The sequence below is a fragment of the Embiotoca jacksoni genome, unplaced genomic scaffold (genome assembly GCF_022577435.1).
Source record: "Embiotoca jacksoni isolate LCO1_2020_lvr unplaced genomic scaffold, fEmbJac1.0.p SCAF_16, whole genome shotgun sequence".
Lineage (NCBI taxonomy): Eukaryota > Metazoa > Chordata > Actinopteri > Embiotocidae > Embiotoca > Embiotoca jacksoni.
The window spans coordinates 10,063,026-10,069,025 of record NW_027185296.1 but is presented as its reverse complement, the minus strand read 5'-3'; positions in this window follow the sequence as shown (position 1 = coordinate 10,069,025).

Sequence of the window (6,000 nt, the reverse complement as noted above, 5' to 3'; positions counted from 1 at the left end):
CCTCTTCTGCTGTTGTGGCTGTAAATCTGTGAATGTGTATAATTGGTCAATAAATTAAATAAAAGGCATCACAACCCGCATTAAATGACTCATTATACTGTCAGACTTTGATGGATTGGGTCCGATAACATTTGACATTCTAGACAAGGCGTATGATTGAAATGCTTTATCTCCATTCACGTTAGCACAAAGCTAAACCGAAAGTTATCCAGCTCGACTGGCAGAAGTCTCTGCTACACAGGCTCCGCCCGCAAAGCATAGCAAGTGCAATACTCCAGCCGGCACGGAAATATCACCTTATACCACAAATGTAAAAACTACATAGATTTATCTGTTGGTGGGAGGTTTAATTAGCATTGTGTGAATTTGTTTATTGAGGACTTGAATGCGACAGATGTTTATTTACATGTAAAAGTTCTGCACAGTAGCTTTAAGCAAACATTTGGACTTCACCTCTCACTTGCTGGCTAGTTGTTGTTCACTCTTAATGTCAACACATGTTTTGAAGGTATTATAACTGACTGAATAACAAATGTACTAGATATCTGCATCACACCGGTATGAATGATTATTTTGAATTTTATTCCTGAATACAAATTAATGAATACATAATATTTCTATTTCAAATTCCTTCAAGGTTATCCTTGTTGAGGTGTAATTACTCCAGGTGTGAAGTCCCTGCTGTAGGTCCCTGACTCACCTGCGTGGAGACTGTGGCTCACCACCACGTCTATAAAAGGTAACAGGCAGACAGTGGAGATGTCTTCTTTCAGCAGTCCACAGTAATAGTCTGGTGGAAGCTGCTTTTATGAAGCAATACTTCCCAAGGCAGTCGTGTCCAGGTTCAAACAGATCTCTGGCAGCGGAGAAACCACAGCGATCCACGGCCTTCACAGTGAAACTGGAGATGGGCCTTTAATAAAAGAAAAGCATGCTGCGGGTGATGTCATCATAACCTCAAGATTATACTGAAAAGATGATGACTGGATGTTTCTATTAAAGGTCTTGTGTGATGTGATCTATCCTCTTCAACAATGCCAGTGAGTCCTATTGAAAAAGTGGGTCAATGGAGCTATTTTTAGTAGCCATCGCACACCCCTTTTTGCAAACAAGCAAAGGCAAAAATTCCGGATGAAGCGTTACCGAGCTACAGTGAACAAATATTCGGGGGAAATCAAGGTGTTTGACTTGCCAGTAAATGGGATGAGCTATTTATCTGGTTTCAAACTTCACCTCCCTGCGGAGATGAGTAGCTGCGTGAGGGCATGAAATGACTGGGAAGGGGGGCGGCTTTGCCTCCCGGATTGTCTTTGATAAACTGGGGGACTTGTAAGATTTGTAGGGCTCTCTGTTCTAAAGTGGGCTTCCATTTCATCATCTCCCGGTTCCGGTGCCTTGCGTGGCTACCTTGTTGTAATTCCTCCTCATTTTCTCGGTTTCTCGCTCATATTGCCTTTTCATTCCCAAAGACATCGCTTGAAACGGAAGTGTTTGCTGCCTTCTCCTCTGTTAGAAGTGACACTGTGGGCGATGATGTGATGGAGGCGTACCAGAGACAACATCCTCACATGCACCTTCCTGGTTTAATGTTCTGCAATTGCGCCCAAAAGTTTGTCAACTAAACAAAGCATGAAGTGACATATGTTGAAACTGGAGTTTGAGATGCGCAGGGAAGCGATTTATTCTGCAAAGACATCAAGGAAATGAACAATAAAGACGAGGCGGGCCTGTTTGAGGATTATACACTGTTAATGATGGCGGGAAGCAGTGAATTACTGTGCGTCTCGCAATCAGACTCGATAAATCACATGAAACTGTGCACTGCCCTAACAAACAGGCAAGATCCTCTTGCCCGTCAGTGGAGCAGAAAGGGATTTTGCGGCAGAGCAGAAAATGCACTGTATTCCTGCGGGCATTGCATGACAAATCTGTGAACTTCTACTAAGCAGAGGTGGAACATTGTTTGTAAGAATTCCTGAATGGCTATTTAACCTCCGGCAGACCTGGGACAAAGGAGACGTGAGCATCGGAAATTATGCCTTCTTCATGCCTTCGACTGAAGTTTATTGTTGACATTAAATTAAGGGGAAATTTTGCTCATGATAGCCGATCTGATAGCCGAGCGGTTTGGGGTGAAAACACACGAGTTTCCGGTTCAAATCCCAGCCGGCTGGACCTTCACTGCATGTCATTCACCACATTTCCTGCTATAAAAGATAAAGTTGGCAGTTTGCACAGCAGGCTTTTCTACATGTCTGACTTTCCCAGAGAATTTCATGTATGTAGCCCATACATGCTGTCGTGCCACGTCAACACCAAAGTGTAAAGCTATTAGTTCCTACAATTTGTAGCACCAGAGCCCAGGGGCCTGACACCTCCATCCTTCCTGTCCTAGTGACAGAGGTCACACTGTATGTGCCCATTACTCACCTCCAGTGAAACTCTCATGATGTAATATCCAGTGGAGTGGAAAAGATTTACGTCTCTGCTGTAGAGTTGATGCTTGTTTTTTTAGAAATGATTGTCTAAAAAGAAGTTTATCTCAGAGCTCACTGAGGTTATCGTAAAAGAAAATGAGCATTACACGCCGACACGGCTGAAAATACGCTGCCTTGCTCAAAGGCTGCAGTTAAGAATAAATGTGTTACTTGCCACCCTTAATTCGTCAACTCCAATCTGGCTTTCATCCTCCTCCCATTAGTCCCACATATCAAAGCAATCGTTTTCCTGGCTACTTTTCAGTGCCAGTCTCACTCGGAGCTCAAGGCTAAAGTGCGACTCAGATGAGTCAAACAGCGATTTCTGATGAATTATACAATCTCTGATCGGTGCTTCTTATTGCACTGCTGGGCCAAGTGAGAGCAGTCGGAGTGTCCAGGGTGACACAGTATGTCACCGAGAAACAGTTTGGATTGGTAATGACACATGCCAGGAGGCCTTGTCTGTTTTACAGTCAGAGGTGATGTGAGAAAGATGAGACAGAATCAGGCTGGCAAGAGAGGGAGGCAAGAGAGCAAAGGCTGAGACATGTGACAACGAACACATTCATTCCCAGGTGGACGGCAGGCTGGAGTGATGATGATGCTCCATATTCATCATAATGAATCTATCTTCACAGTGTGAATAAGCAGAAGTTTGCCAGTGATTTTGAATACATGTTAAACATGTTGTAACCACGCATGTCGAACACGAGTTTGCTCCCTGTGGTGCCGCTCTGCTGGTTCTGCTGCTGTCGGATCATCACTGGAGCAACACTGCCACTTAGTGGCTGCATTATCTTCACCTCTGGACAAAGGTTGGCTGGAGCGCGCTCACACAGCTGGTAGCCCTGCGTGATATTTGCACAATAACTGAACTCACGAGTATCAGTTGAGGTTGAGCAAAGTCGGGGGAAAAAAAAAATACTTTGAATGCTTAAGTCTAGGATATGGGGAAGACATTTTTTTGTTTTAAATTATTTAAACTGCTCGTTGTTTTGATTTAATACCACACTGTCTATTATTACCCAAGTGGTCTTCACAATCTTGCAGCACCAATATCTGCAGAGCCGAATGTTACTCCAACTTTGGAAACTCCAGCTCAGTTTGCGGTTTGTAGTTTTCTGCCTCAGGGACTCTGCAAACATTTCAAATAAAGTTTAATTACTCATGCATCTCATTGTTTTCAGCCTCTTCCTTTTCACTCTGAGGCATTGCTGTCCTTGAATGTTTGTTTGTTTGTGCTGTAAGAAAACAAGGGTACACACATCCAAGAACACTTTTTCACAGGTGACAGACCCAAAGATCTTTTTCAAGCATAACTGGTAGTTTCAAATCTCACAGCCTTTTTATATAAAGCTCTCCACACAGTGACAGTCGTAAGATGAAAATAAAACAATACAAAATCTAAATATATTTTTGAAATTTACAAAACAAAGTGTGATGAATGCTACATTGAGACTTATAGGGCTTAATGTATCAAGACTGTAGATATAGAAACATGTTGTATGCTTATGTACTGCACTGTGTTTTGCCGTTTCAAAGTAAACTTCCACTGGATATTTGAGGTATTTCGTCTGAAAACCTACGGCTCCTGTGCTTAGCAAATTTTATGTTAGAGATTAACACGGACATGTAAATCTCCTCTTTAGTGTTAAACGTGATTATTCTCTTTCTGTTGCTGTTTCTCAGGCTGTGAATGAGTAAAGGAATCATATTTTGAAGTGAAGTCACATTGTTTGCATTTGCGTTGCGCTGTAAGCATGTTGAGTTTGTAGCTCATGCTGCTGAAGACCAGTGCCACCTCTGGCTTATACCGGCTGACCGCTCTTTGTGCATTGTGTTCCCATGCTGCAGTACTGCACTGTCCTGCCTTTGATGTGTGGACATTTGATTTATAAGCACAAATTATTTTACAGTTGTGGGATGCTGTCTGTGAGAAAAATATAAAAACCCTTCAAGAGAGGGTCAGATGATGATTTTTTGCAGTTTCAAAATAACATTTTAAATTCAGCCTCCTTGATTGATGTGTTCTAGACTTGGTGATGGTCTCAGTAAAATGTAATGATTTAGATAATATAAATTGTAATATTTGATCCTCATTTGACTGTATTGTCTGTAACCTGAGGCCAACTGGGCTGAAACACACCGAGGTTTCTTTGTGTTTACAAATGGGTAAAATGTTATAAATTCAAACCTCAGTTGACAGCCCAGGTTGTGCTGAAAAAAACATTTCCTTTCTTGAACTTTGCAATACTGAATTTATGACATTTAAAGCAGCAGTAAAGATCAACATGGGCCAAAAGGGTTAACAGAAGTCTAAAAACCTGACAAAAGTATTTTTAACAAACATTTTGTGAAAAACATTTTAGGAAATATGCCTATTTAGTTTCTTACCAAGATGAGAGATCAATGACACTTATAAATGTATAGGTGACAGTCGACGGTTAGCTGAGCAAAGTAAATCGTGAATACTGAAGCAACAGAAAATGGCAAGCTTGACTCTGTCAAGGTAAAGAAATCTGCTTAATGTTGAGTTGCCACAACCTCAAGCTGCAGTCACACACGATGTAACACTCAAACCAAATATTACTCTGACTTGTGTGTGTTCACTCACTATGCTGAGATAGTTTTCTCTAATAGCAGCCTTGTAGTCACCAGTTAGCTGAAATTATGTACTTTTGGATATTTAGAATGGTTGATTGAGTAAAACCTGACACAAACAGTGTGAGGCTGTTTTCTGATAAGCTGAATCAGTTGTATTCCTGTAAATACTTGGAGATATCGAGCTGTCAAAAACCCAATTCAAACTCAGAAATACAATGTTTCCAACTTAGCTGCTTGTGTACCTAAATGATATCATTTAAAAACTCGAAAACAAATCACTGAACTCACAATGGTTGCAAAAGAATTGTTGATGTGCTAAATAGCTAGTTATCTTATTAGTGATGTGTAAGAGTGTTATGAAGTTTTGCTCCCTTCAAATGCAACTTGTTATTTTGTGTACAACATGTGAAGTTGTGCTTGGCGGCGTTTAAGTGGTTCATTCGTGACAACACTAATGCTGCGCCAACCTGGATGGCATCTCATGCTGCGTTCAGGCGGTTAAGTTCACGACGGGTTTTATGTTACCTGCTTTTGTTCCGTTTGTATGTCGCAACAAAGTAACGTTAACCAAGCAAAGTAGCAGCAAGTTAAATGTTTTCTAACCGGCATCATTTCTGTGGGTTACAGTAATTGTAATGAATTTATCAAAGCAATTGCAAAGTAATGTTAAACGTCACAATATAATGCCCTAATGGACCCAAATGAACCACGCATTGACTTTTGTTTGCGCTGAGAATGATATCTCTTCCTGTCCTCACAAACGATGCCATGACCGGTAATAAGCTACTTCTCAGAGCTCAAAAACCTCTGACTGTCCTCGTCGCTTGTTTCAGGTTTGACAGGCGTTCAGGTACATTTTCCCGCTCGGAGGCTGGAACTCACCGGTTGCTTAATGCACCATAAAAGCCACAGAGGC